The sequence below is a fragment of the Odocoileus virginianus genome, chromosome 11, assembly GCF_023699985.2.
Source record: "Odocoileus virginianus isolate 20LAN1187 ecotype Illinois chromosome 11, Ovbor_1.2, whole genome shotgun sequence".
NCBI lineage: Eukaryota > Metazoa > Chordata > Mammalia > Artiodactyla > Cervidae > Odocoileus > Odocoileus virginianus.
Genome location: NC_069684.1, coordinates 20,293,498 through 20,307,138, shown reverse-complemented (window position 1 = coordinate 20,307,138; position 13,641 = coordinate 20,293,498). Strand labels below are relative to the sequence as shown.

General features: G+C 36.1%; 1 protein-coding gene across 3 annotated transcripts in view; it reads left to right on the top strand.

Moving 5' to 3' along the window:
* Positions 1-13,641, top strand: part of RASAL2 (RAS protein activator like 2) — a 389,739-nt gene that overhangs the window by 111,994 nt on the left and 264,104 nt on the right. The gene's annotated exons all lie outside the window — the stretch shown is intronic.

Here is a 13,641-nt window from a genome sequence, read left to right as displayed (position 1 = left end):
TTACATGTATACATATGTTGTTGTTTAGTTGCTAAGTTGTGTCCAACACTTTTGTGGCCCATGGACTTTAGCTCGTCAGGCTCCTCGGTCCATGGGATTTCCCAGGCAAGAATACTGGAGTGGGTTGCCACCATTCCTTCCTCCAGAGGATCTTCCCAACCCAGGAATCACACCTGTGTCTCCTGCATTGGCAGGCAGATTCTTTACCATTGAGCCATCAGGGAAGCCCATCTCTATAAAATTGTGTATACATATACAGAATTCAGTTTCAGTGTAATCTCTTTTTTATTTGAGTAAAGTAAGGCTAAGTGATTTGCTCAGGATCAGCCAGTAAGACAGTGGTGAGTGGGACCAGCTAGACCTCATCTTTTTTCTGATTATAAAGCTTATATTCTACCCTGTAATCCAGACCACTTCTAATTTGCCAGCAGTCAATACACTACTTTCCTTATAGTAAAAGTTCATTAGGTCATTGAATATTTGCTTTTTAAGTGCATTTGAACAGCTGATTGTAAGTAATCTTTTCAATAATATGCAGCTTTATTACAAGAGTTAAGAGTTACTAGGTTTGTGTTGAATTATTGCTTTGTCTCTTGCTAAATATTGCTCTTTCACTTAATAACTGTGGCTTTGGTACTTAACTGTGTAGCTTTGGGAATTAGCCTCATTTTCTTCATCTATCAAATGGGAATAATACCTACTTCATAAGGTGTTGTGAGAATTAAAAAAGAATTAATGTAAGATGTTAAGTATTCAACAAGTGGTATGTATTATCCTTTAGTTCAGTTCAGTTCAGTTGCTCAGTCGTGTCCGACTGTTTGCAACCCCATGAACCGCAGCACACCAGGCCTCCCTGTCCATAATCAGCTCCCGGAGTCCACCCAAACTCAAGTCCACTGAGTCAGTGATGCCATCCAACCATCTCATCCTCTGTCGTCCACTTCTCCTCCTGCCCTCAAGTCTTTCCCAGCATCAGGGTCTTTTCAAATGAGTCAGCTCTTTGCATCAGGTGGCCAAAGTACTGGAGTTTCAGCTTCAACATCAGTCCTTCCAGTGAACATTCAGGACTGATCTCCTTTAGGATGGTCTGGTTGGATATCCTTGCAGTCCAAGGGACTCTCAAGAGTCTTCTCCAACACCACAGTTCAAAAGCATCAATTCTTCTGTGCTCAGCTTTCTTTGTAATCCAACTCTCACATCCATACATGACTACTGGAAAAACCATGGCCTTGACTAGATGGACCTTTGTTGACAAAGTAATGTCTCTGCCTTTGAATATGCTGTCTAGGTTGGTCATAGCTTTTCTTCCAAGGAGCAAGCATGTTTTAATTTCATGGCTGCAATCACCATCTGCAGTGATTTTGGAGCCCAGAAAAATGAAGTCAGCCACTGTTTCCCCATCTATTTGCCATGAAGTGATGGGACCAGATGCCATGATCTTAGTTTTCTGAATGTTGAGCTTTAAGCCAACGTTTTCACTCTCCTCTTTCACTTTCATCAAGAGGCTGTTTAGTTCTTCTTCACTTTCTGCCATAAGGGTGGTGTCATCTGCATATCTGAGGTTATTGATATTTCTCCCGGCAATCTTGATTCCAGCTCGTGCTTCCTCCAGCCCAGCATTTCTCATGATATACTCTGCATATAAGTTAAACAAGCAGGGTGACAGTATACAGCCTTGATGTACTTCTTTTCCTATTTGGAACCAGTCTGTTGTTCCATGTCCAGTTCTGACTGTTGCTTCCTGACCTGCATACAGGTTTCTCAAGAGGCAGGTGAGGTGGTCTGGTATTCCCATCTCTTGAAGAATTTTTCCACAGTTTATTGTGATCCACATAGTCAAAGGCTTTGGCATTATTCTTTAGCATACTTGATATTTTCCCTCTCATAAAACTGCTGTAAAAGATGACTCATTTTTTCTAACATGAAACTAAATTATTCACTAAACTACACATTATTTTCTGTATAAAACTCTTGAAAGTGTAACACTTACATATCCAGAAAAAAAAATAAGCTAATTATAGTGGACTCTGAATTATATATTTTGGATTCATTATTCCAAGGCTGTGATCATAAAAAAATAGATTACTGACAGTTTCCCCTCAATTCATACTATTCACATACGTATGTTAATATTTTTCCATACTATTTATATATTGTCCACAGTTTTCGAGGGGTTTATGGAAATCTTAAGATTCTGTAGCATATTAAAGATATAAATTCACTACCCTCAGACTAAAGACTTAGAGAATTCTAGATCTCATAACTATTTGTGGATATCAGTGTATCCATAGTCAATGAAAAAAATGAAGGAAGTAACATATTATAGGCTTTCAATTTAAGAAGTAAAGTAGACTGTTTAATTCTCAGAAGCCTTTTCTCCCCTTGTGGTACTTTTTTTCACTGATTTAAAGAAAAAGTAAATAGTTGTCAGTACTGTCATATATACCTAAAAATCTATTGCTTTGCATATTTGGGGGCCATTCACACTCATAAAACTCTGTTAAAAAATAACTAATAGCACTACAAAGAGAAGGAGAAGTCAAAGAAAAGTCAAAAGTGAAAGAAGATATTTGAAATGTGTAAATCAAAAGATTAATACCTAAAATAAAGAACACCTACAAGTTAATAAAAGAAAGACAAACCACCCAGTAGAAAATGAACAATGACTTCAAATAGCATCTCACAAAAGAGGAAACACAAATTGTAGTACCTAATCAGGAAAATGCAGCTTAAAATACAAGGAAGATCTGTCACATACCATCAGATCAGTAAGCATTTAGAATTAATATTGAAAGAGATATAGAGCAATAGGGATTCTTATTTAATACTTCTCATGGGACTATAAATTGGTGCGACCCTTTAAAAAATACTTTGGCTTTTCCTTCTAAAGCTAAACATGCTCTAGCCTATGCCCCAGCAATTCCATTTCCACATATTTACCCTACAGAAATTCTTGAGTATGTGTACCAAGACACATTTATAAGAAGTTTCCTAACAGCAAAAACTTGGAGATAATTCAAATGTCTATGATTGGTTAAGTGAATGATGATAAATTCATACAATGGAATATGCTTTACAATGGTGAAAATGAAGGAACTACAGCTACGTATAACCTTGAATACATGAAGGTGTATAAGTTCTCTTACAGAGACGCCTGTAATTTTTTTGCAGGCAGAAGTTCAATCTTCAGCCACCAGGAGGCCGACAAGAGGGAACCAGACCCTACTTAGGGCATGTAGCTTTCTACTAACACTTTCCCTCTCTGTACCGCTGATAATTTGATTCTGTTCCTCAAGCACGTGTAGATTGCAGTATCCTCCTAAAGGGGGAACTACAGACTGGAAGATTTTTGCATATTTTAAAATGATCTCCAGAAGAAAGCTACTTGCTGGTCTTGATGGAGGTAAAAAGTTGGAGGAGGTGGTTCTTAAGCCAAATATTGAAAATTTTCACAAATTAAAAAGGACAACACTGTATTTTGAGACACTGAGACTTTTAAGATTTGATTAAATCATCCTATGTTCTATCCAGAAAGAATCAAAGCCCTTTATGAAATTGTTTCATGGGTTTTCCCAATTAGTTTACAAAATGCTTTTCAAGTTAAAGACTATAAATCATTTGCTATTAAACATTTTTATTTATTTGGCCGCGCCAGGTCTCAGTTGCGGCATGCAGAATCTTCAGTGTGGCGTGTGAGCTCTTAGGTGCAGCATGTGGGGTCTAGTTCCCTGACCAGTGACAGAACCTGGGCTCCCTGCGTTGGGAATGTGGAGGCTTAGCCACTGGACTAATTTCGGTTAAAATCTATCATGTGTGTTGTTCCAGGAGATGGAATATAAATTGTACTTCATAATTGGGGGAATATATAAAGGCTTCCAAATTCATTCCTGGCCAAATTCATTCTTGGCCTAACGTATATCCATGACAAAAAAAAAGGAAAAGAAATATTAGAATTACTAGTTAAAATATTTATAGTCAAATATATACAAGTCAATTAGTAACTAAGCCAGTTATTTAGAACTCCTTTTGTCATTCAGAAAAATTGGTTCTTGTTCATGACTGAATGACTATTTTGTGAGTGTGTGTGTATTAGATCTTAGAGAATTTTTCATAAAGTGACTTCTGTCCTGAATGATTTAAAGCCCAGAAACAGAGTTACTTCCTAGCTTATTGGAACCTGACATCTATACTTAACATTTTACTAAAATCATAGAGGTCATACTTGCTAAATCTAACAGCAGCTTCTAAATATTGAACATTAGTGACTTCTGTTTGGCACTATTGACCATCCTATCATTGTCAGGTTTCTTTGATGTTTCTGTCCTAGTTTTCTTTTTCTAACTGTTCCTTCCAGCCTTGCTCCTTAGTTCTAGTCCTTTACCATTCCCTTATGTATAAAATAAAAGTCTCATCAGTGTATTTCTCTTGCTTTGTGAACTCTGTTCCCTTTATAGTTTTGTATATTAAACAAGCCAGCTTAGATGAAAGTTCCAGGAAAGATAGAAATAAAGAAAGCTAGAGAGGAAAGAGGAGTAGCATTCTGTTCTGTTCTTTAAGATCTCATTTTAGAGACCAAATGGCTAAACTGTACTTTATCTCTAGTATTCCCTTTCCCGTCCCATTCGCTACTAGACCTTGCCGTTCCACTGCTTTTCTCTCTCCAGTATTCAACCTTTCTCTTTCTACATGATCAAATTGTCAGCTAAGAGTTACTGACAGTAGGTGTGTGTGATATTTGGCACTTGGTATTCTGTCTCAAATGTCCACAAAAACTCCGAGAGAAGTATTATTTTTATTTTAGAGATGAGGAAAGAGGTCAAGTGACAAGCTCGAGCAAAGTTACACAGCTAATAAGGAACAGAACTTCCTCAGGTGGTGTCAGTGGTAAAGAATCTGCTGGCCAATCAGGAATCACAAGGGATGTGGGTTCAATCCCTGGGTGGGGAAGATCCCCTGGAGTAGGAAATGGCAACCTGTTCTAGTTTCTTGCCTGGAAAGTTCCATGGACAGAGGAACCTGGTGGGCTGTAGTTCATGGGGCTGCAAAGAGTTGGGCACAGCTAAGCAACTGAGCATGTGTACGCACAAGGAGTGGAACTAATACGGGACACAGGAAACTGTCTGGATATAAAGGCCGTCCGTATTCTTGGTAATTCACCGTTTTCTTCTTTTTCAATTTCAGAACCCGTCCTAGTCACTATTCTTTGGTAAAAGTCTTGAACCATTAATTCTGTTTCCAGAATCTACTCCAGAAAAGTAAAGATTGGGACAAAGATCTTTACTAAGTTGTTTGTCACAGTGTTACTTTTTAAGATCAAAGACACACCAGTGAAAATTATGGAACAATAAACGACCATCATTAAAGGAAGGGCTGAATAAATTATGGTGATCCATTCAGTGCCATATAATGCAGAGAATAAAATTAATGATCTCAAAACATTCTAATGATGGTTATAAATGTGTTATATAAAAACACTGATTTTTTAAAAATAATTTTATTTATTTAAATTTGTTTTTGGGTGCCTGGGTCTTCATTGCTGTGTGCCGGCTTTCTCTGGTTGCAGTGAGTTGGGGCTACTCTCAAGTTAATGGGGCACAGGCTTCTCGTTGCAGTGGCTTCTTTTGTTGTGGAGCATAGGCTCTAGGTGAGCAGGCTCAGTGGTTGTGGTCTACGGGCTTAGTTGCCCTATGTCATGTGGAATCTTCCCGGACCAAGGGTCGAATCCATGTCTCCCTCATTGGCAGGTGCATTCTTAACCACTGGATTACCTGGTAATCCAATATTAGGATTTTGATCATAAGAAAATAAACATATACCTATTTTTAATGCATTAAAAAATACCAGGAGAATAAATTAAAATGTTCATTGAATGAGTGGTGGGATAGATGATTTTTTTTTATTACTAAACAGACTAATGTATGTGTGTGTTTTAATAACTTATAAGGCTTATATTGAAAAACAACACTCCCTCCTCCCTACCTTCTCACTTCTAGGCAACTAGTTTTAAATTATTTAAATGATTTACTCTGGGTTGCCTTGCAAAGTAACATGACAATATTTTTTTCTTGATACTCTACATTTAATTCTTCCTCTGAGGAGACATTAGAACTCTTACCTCACCCACTTTCACTATAGCATCCCCTAAATCACTATAGTATACTATTCAGTCAAATTAGAAAAAAGTTTTTTCTTTTAACATGAAACTATACTTTGATTATACTCCTTTCTGATACTCTTATTCTATTTTCCCTTAAACTTTGAATTGTCTTTCTTCTTGCATTGATTTCTGTTATTATGTCCTCATTTTTTCCCCAAGTATGCCAGCCTGTGTGCTTTTTCAGAACTGACTCATTGGAAAAGACCCTGATGCTGGGAAAGATTGAAGTCAGGAGAAGGGGATGACAGAGAATGAGATGGTTGGACGGCATTACTGACTCGATGGACATGAGTTTAAGCAAGCTCCAGGAGTTGGTGATGGACATGGAAGCCTGGCATGCCGCAGCCCATGGGGTCGTGAAGAGTTGAACATGACTGAGCGACTGAACTGAACTGATATACTTTTATATTAAAATCCCCCACGTGCACGCACATTTTGTTTTCTTTGGAAATAGATGCTTCTCTTGGAGCTTTGTATCCACCACCTCCTATCTCTGTTGATGCTCTCTAGATCTGCTTTATGACATAGTTTTGGGACTTCCTCTAATTGCTTTTCTGTATTAGATACGCTATGTCCTGGATCTCATGCATTCCTCTTTCTTGAATTCTCATTTTACTGAGGAATATCATCATGTAGCTTCGAATCCTTGCATGTCATTCTGGTCTAATAGCACTTTAATATCTTGAAGGTATTCAGTGTGACTCCTGAGAAATCCAGTGCTTTCTCATTTTTTTTAATTCTTTTGTGGTTGGCATTTTTATCCCTTCTCTTCTAGAGTTTTAAGCTCATTTCTTTATTCCCAGTATTCTGAAATATTTCAGTGATGTGCACTGGTTGGGTCTTTTTCATTCAATGATCAGTGGATTCTTTTAATCCAAAGACTTGTATTTCAGTTCTGGGAAATTCTTTCTGTTTATTTTCTATAAGGATATCCTCCCATCAGTTTTCTCATTCATTCTTTCTTTGCTTCTTATTAATCAAATGTTAGATCTTACAGATTGACCTACATATCTTTTCCCCCCTGATTTTTCTGCATCTCTTTTTCTGTCCTTATTTGTAGGACATTTTCCCAGCTCTGTTTTTCAAGTGGTATTTTTGAGGCTTTGTTTTTAACCCTCTCTTTTTTTTTTTTGACTAATTTGAATTCACAGAAGCTCTTTCTTATAATACAACTGCTTTTTTTCCTACACTGAGATAACTGGTCATTTTAACATAGAATAATTGCCAAGGTATGTTGGAAATAATAGAAAAGTCCTAGATAGTTTTTTATATCATGTTATCACCTGAACAAAATAAAAAGGACGTACCTGTCTAAATACTGGGTGTGCAATATTTAGTTCTTGAAGGTTACAAGGAAGAAGTCATATTGTTGACTCTTGGAAATAATACTGTGGGACAGGTGGGTGAAGGTGGGTTTTTACTATGTGTCCTCTGTAATATTTGATATCTGACCATATACATCATATCAGAACTATGATTAAAGTCTTAATGAAGTTACATAAAATAGAGTTGTACAAGTGTTTCAACTGTTTTGCTTATATATTTTTAATGGTAAAAATCAATACAGGAGTAATCAGACTTTTACTATTGGACCCAATGTTCTTGGGAAATTTTATAAGCCAAATAAAGGCTAAGTTTAAAAAAAATGCTTTTTTTCCTATAGCATCTTATTTTTCTTTAATGAAGAAGAATACATATCTGCATGAATCATTCTGAGAGCGGTAATAAGAGGACTTATTTAAAGCTCAAAGTTATCTTTCTTCATCTCTGTTTCCTGGGTTTTAAAAAAAAATTATTTGTTTGAAATTCTCAGGCTTCTTAAAGCTGTGGATTGATATCTTTCATCAAATATGGAAAATCCCTAGTCATTACTTTTCAAGCAATATCTCTTTTGATTCATTCTTCTTTTCTTTTGGGGGGTTCCAATTTAACATGTTAAATATTCTCCTTGTAATTTCTAGGTCTCTTTACTCCTATATTTTTACTCCTGAATACTTCCTGTATTTCCATGCTTTATTATAGATAGTTTCCTCTGACCTAATTCTCTCTTCAGTAGTATCTAATGATTATTCTAGTTTTGGGACTTCTCTTTAGTTCTTTTTCTGATTATGACATTTTTATAATTTGTGATGTTTCACTAAATCTTACAGCTTGAATTTTATTGTCCTACATGTTGTAACTATATAATTATACAGACTTGGCATTGCAACTCAAGTACATATTTCTGTTAATGTTTCTGATAGATGTGTATATTTTTATTGCCTGTTGCTTTTACTTGTTTGTACTCATGATTAATTGCCTTCTTGTGTGCCCTGTTATCTTTGATTATGTACTGAGCATTCTATAGCATTACAGTCCTTTACAGTTCTAAAATCCAGAAAGCTCTGCAACTAAAAGCTGTTTCATAACTCATTTACTGTCCAAACATGTTGTGAAGTGACGCAAAGCTGTTTAGTTTTATTCAACGTAGTGTAAATGTTTGTACATTTTGCATCAGATTGATAACAGGGTAATGCCCCTTACCCCACTGATGATATGACAATACGGTATATGTACCATATTATTTTTCTAAAATGTGAAATCTTCTGAATGCTCATCACATTTAGGCTGAAAATTTAGATAAAGAATAGTGGATCTATTTGAAAATTTATTTCTAGAAATCATTTGAGGCTTGGGATAATGTTATTTTTCTCTCAGTAAGATTTTTGTTATTTCCTGCCAAACACTAAAGGTTCTAATAAACTGGAATAATCATACCAATTTCATTTGAGATTTTGATTAGCTAACCTAAAAGACTAAAAGCCAAGCATTTTACAAGTCTGATTTACTTGTAATTCACTTTAGTCCTAGGGTTATTTTTTTTAGAGTCCAGTCCAAAGTGGGCCAAAGAGAAGGGAGTTAGTAACTTGGGTTCCAACCCTGTCTTTCCTTGGTCTCTGACCTTTTATCTCTTTAGACCCTTTGCTGGCTAACCACATACCTCAGATTCTCAGAACCTGTTTTGGGTAAGAAAGGCCCCAAAGTAGAAACTACTTCCAGCGCCAGTTTTACTCCTCTGGATTGTTGTCTCATCTAGGTACTTCCTCACCATCTGGTTTGTTATTTGATACATGAAACATTTAGTGGGTCTTGGAGCCAGGAATGGAATCATTAACTCTGTTGTCTCAGTTCAGTTTCGCATTATTTTACTACTAGTTATTTCCTAAAAGGTCTCCCTCCATTGAGCCATATCTCTTGCCATCTAACTTTGATCATTGCCAGAAGTAGCTTGCTATTAGTATAAAAAAGCCTAAACACAATCACATTGCTAGCTCACTTAAAGTTTTTTAGTAGCTCTCATTATTTACAGGGCTTCCCTGATAGCTCAGTTGGTAAAGAATCCGCCTGCAATGCAGGAGACCCCGGTTCGATTTCTGGGTTGGGAAGATCCACTGGAGAGGGATAGGCTACCCACTCCAGTATTCTTGGGCTTCTTTTGTGGCTCAGCTGGTAAAGAACCTGCCTGCAATGCAGGAGACCTGGGTTTGATGCCTGTTTTGGGAAGATCCCCTGGAGAAGTGGAAAGGTCACCCACTCCAGTATTCTGGCCTGGAGAATTCCATGGAGTATATAGTCCAGAGGGTTGCAAAGGGTCGGACACGGCTGAGTGACTTTGACTTCACTTCTTTATTTACAAGATGAAGTCCAAATTCTTTAGCAAACAAGCGATTCCCTAGTCTTCCCTCTGTCTACCTCTGCAGTAGTGTTGTCTCCTGTTACCTTTCTCCTTGTACTCTGGATGCTAATCTGTGCCTGCAGTGTTTCATGTCTTCATATCTTTGTCTGTACTGTTCTCTTTGCTGAGTTCTCTTTGCCTGTCTTCTACCCTCAAACACTATCTATCCCCTTGGCCTGAAAAGCTTCTCATCCTTGAAAGCTGGGAAACCTGACTGTTGTTTCTTTCTGTAGATCTTTCTTCATGCTTCCATGCTCAGTCGCTTAGTTGTGTCCGACTGTAGCCCACTAGGCTCCTCTGTCCATGGAATTTTCTAGGCAAGAATACTGGAGTGGGTTGCCATTTCCTACTCCAGGAGATCTTCCTGACTCAGGGATGGAACCTGTGTCTCCTGCATTGGCAGGTGGATTCTTTACTGCTGAGCTACCAGGGAAGCCTGAAATAATTAAAGTGTCTATTTATTGAGACCATAAAATTTTTAACTAATGCCTATTATTAAAAAAAAAAACATAAAAAGTAAACAATTTCAAACAAAGGTTCTTAATTCTTAGTTAAACCTAAAGTCAACTTAACCAGAGCATCTTATTAATTGATATTTCTAGGTAATTGTATTATATTACTGATGAAATTCTGTTACTTTTTCTAAAAGTTTATTTCTTTTGTTAAATTTGCTTCAGATTCTTTATTTTATTTCAAGGCATATATAACACAACCAGAAGGAACAGAGTTTAAAAGCTGTCGCTTTTTGGCTGTTTGTATGATAGTCCTTGACCCAGTTCCTTATCTCCAAATTGACTTCAACAGTAATTCTTTGCTCCTAAAATTTCAAGGTCTAACAAAAAGCCAACTGTACTTCATAAAAGTACTCATTAAAAGGTAGTAGTTGTCTAGAGTGTGCTCTTAGTTGTTACTTATATCCAGTTGATTGAAGGTGCTGTGGAGTTCAACTGTGTCCTTACTGATTTTCTGCCTGCTGAACTGTCCACTTCTCATAGAGGTATGGTTGAAATCTCCAGGTATAATAGGAAATTCATCTATTTCTCTTTGTAGTTTTTAAACTCACATAATTTGACACTTTGCTGTTAGGTGCATATACATTAAGGATTCTCAATTTTCTTAGGGAATTCGTTCTTTTATTATTACATAAGCCTTTACCTATTCCTGATTTTTTTCTCTTACTCTGAATTCTGCCCTATCTGAAATTATTATAGCTACTTTAGCTTTCTTTTGATTAGCATGTGTTAGCATGTTACATCTTTTTCAATCCCTTTAGTTTTAGTGTATTTGTGTCTTTATATGTAAAGCAGATTTCTTGTAGACAACATATAGCTGAGGCTTGTGTTTTGATCCCCACTGACAATCTCTGTCTTTAATTGGTATATTTGGACCATTTCTGTTTAAAGGGATTATTTATATAGTTGGATTAATATCTATTATATTTGTTACTGTTTTCTATTTGTTGCCCATGTTCTTTCTTTGTTACCCTTGTTCTTTGTTTCTATATTTGTCTTCCATTCCTTTTTGTCTTTTTTTATTTTAATTGATCATTTTACATGATTCTATTTTTTTCTTCTTTACGTTCTAAAGAAGTTTTTAAGTGATTAACCTAGAATTTGTAATATATATTAACAATCCAAATCCACTTTGAAATGATAACTGTATTGTTTCCCAAGTAGTGCAAGTACCTTATAATAATAAAATATTCCTAATTCCTTCCTTTAGCAGCCCCAGTTTTGGTGCTGAACTAAGTCTGCTTTAGTACAAGCTGCTTTGTCATTTATCAGATGTATTGATACAATGCTGGTTCTTATCTCAGGTTATCAGAATGTTGTTCATTTTCTAAGTTTATACTCGTTGAAGAAGGTATGAGACTTGTTGAGTGCTTGTAGTTATCTTTATGCTTCTTTAAGATGTTCTCCAGTGATGCTAGATTTTTTTTCTTAGAAATAATTTTTTAAGAAAATCTAGAAAAGTCAGGTAATAGTTTCTGTCAATTAAATCGACATTTTTGGGGAAAAAGATCTTAACAGTTGAAGCAATTTTTCTTGCCTCTTTCTTGCTCTCATCTTGTTTGACATAATTCTTTTATTTTCCTCTGTTAATACTCCTCTCTTTCCATATCCTTGAAGAAATAGAATCACTTGGTTCAAGAAAGAGAAGTCCCTGGTTACTGTCTTCTCTCCCCTGTCCTTCCCTCATCAAACGTGTTTTAATGTGATCTTCTTGGTATGAGAGAAAATGTTAAACTCATTATCACTGACCCTTGTTGCTACTATCCTTAAGTCAGGTGTTTTTGTTTTAGGTCTTTCTCAGATTTTATTAATTAATTCAACAAATATTTATTGAGTGCCTGTCATATGTCAAGTACTGAGGACTCTATAGACAATAAAACGGGCATGGGAATTATAGTTTTGTGGGTGAAACAATCACTGATTAATAATCTCATAAGGAAATGTCCAAAAATAGCTGTAACTGTAATAGGGAGATGCTTGGGACTGTAAAAGCCTATAAAAAGAGATTTGACCTAGTCAGGGAAGTCAGGAAAGACTCAGGAAGTAGTAACACTTGAACTGAAACCTGAAGCATGAACAGGCAGTTGATGAAGGGAGAAAAATCCTTCCATGTAGAGAAAGCATTGTGGGCAAAAGCCGTGCAGTGGGGAAAGAGAGTGTTAGTATGAAGGACGGAAAGGATTCAAGGGCAGCTGAAGGGATGGCATAGGTAGGGACCAGGCTATGTTGAGGAATTTTGGTTTGTTTTGTGTTAGTTTTGTAGAGTAGTGGGAAGCAATTTAAAAGTAGTATGCAGTAAACTTGTATTTGGAAAAGATTATTCTCACTGTTGTAGGAATAATGATTTAAGGGGACCATAGTAGATGTAGGTAGATAAATTTAGGAGGCTAGTATAATCAAGGTGAGAAATGATAGTAGATTAATTTAGAGGAAATGATGAGAAGTAGATTAAATATACTTAGGGAAGATCAGCGAGGTTCATGGATTTGATATTGAATGGTAAGACAGGGAGATAACTAAGATTTGGGACTTGTACAGTGGAGTGGATGTTATTTCTATTAGAATTAGCAACACTAGAATGAGAACAGATTTTAAAGGAAAGATCATGGGTTAGGTTTTATACATTTTCAATTTGAGAGGCCACAAAACATCTAATTGAATATATGAATATGTTGGTCAAAGGAGATGAGATCTGAACTGGAGGTATAAGTTGCTGTGGTAACTGTGAATGATGATATGCATATTGAGAGTATGGTGATGGGGTGACTGGGACCCAGTTTGATGAATTGCTAACATTTAGAGACTAGATAGAGAAGAATGAACCTCACAGGAGACAGAGAAGGTGTGATCAGAGATGTTTAGAGGAAAACCAGAAGTTTTTATTTTTTAAAAGACTTTAATGATAGAATTAGAAGTTGTCTGTGTTTTGGTTTTTATTTTAAAACATTTCATTAAAAAATAAATTCTGACAGTTGTCTATTAATAATAATCTTTATTTAGCTCCTCTAGACATTTTTTTTTTTCATATCATTCTTAAACTAGAAGTTGTGTACGTGTCAGGTGTGTCTTTGAGTTCTTTTACTTAGAAAGGAGGTAGTTTTTGCCACAGGAAGTGTTTCATCGGGAAGCAGATGTGCTCCAGTGATAGGAGATGGGAAGGGGATGTTTTGTTATTAATTACTTAGCTTTGAATAAACAAAGACTTTGTATTTTTGAAAGATGTCTTCTTCTGGTTTATAGAAATTAATCCTATTTTT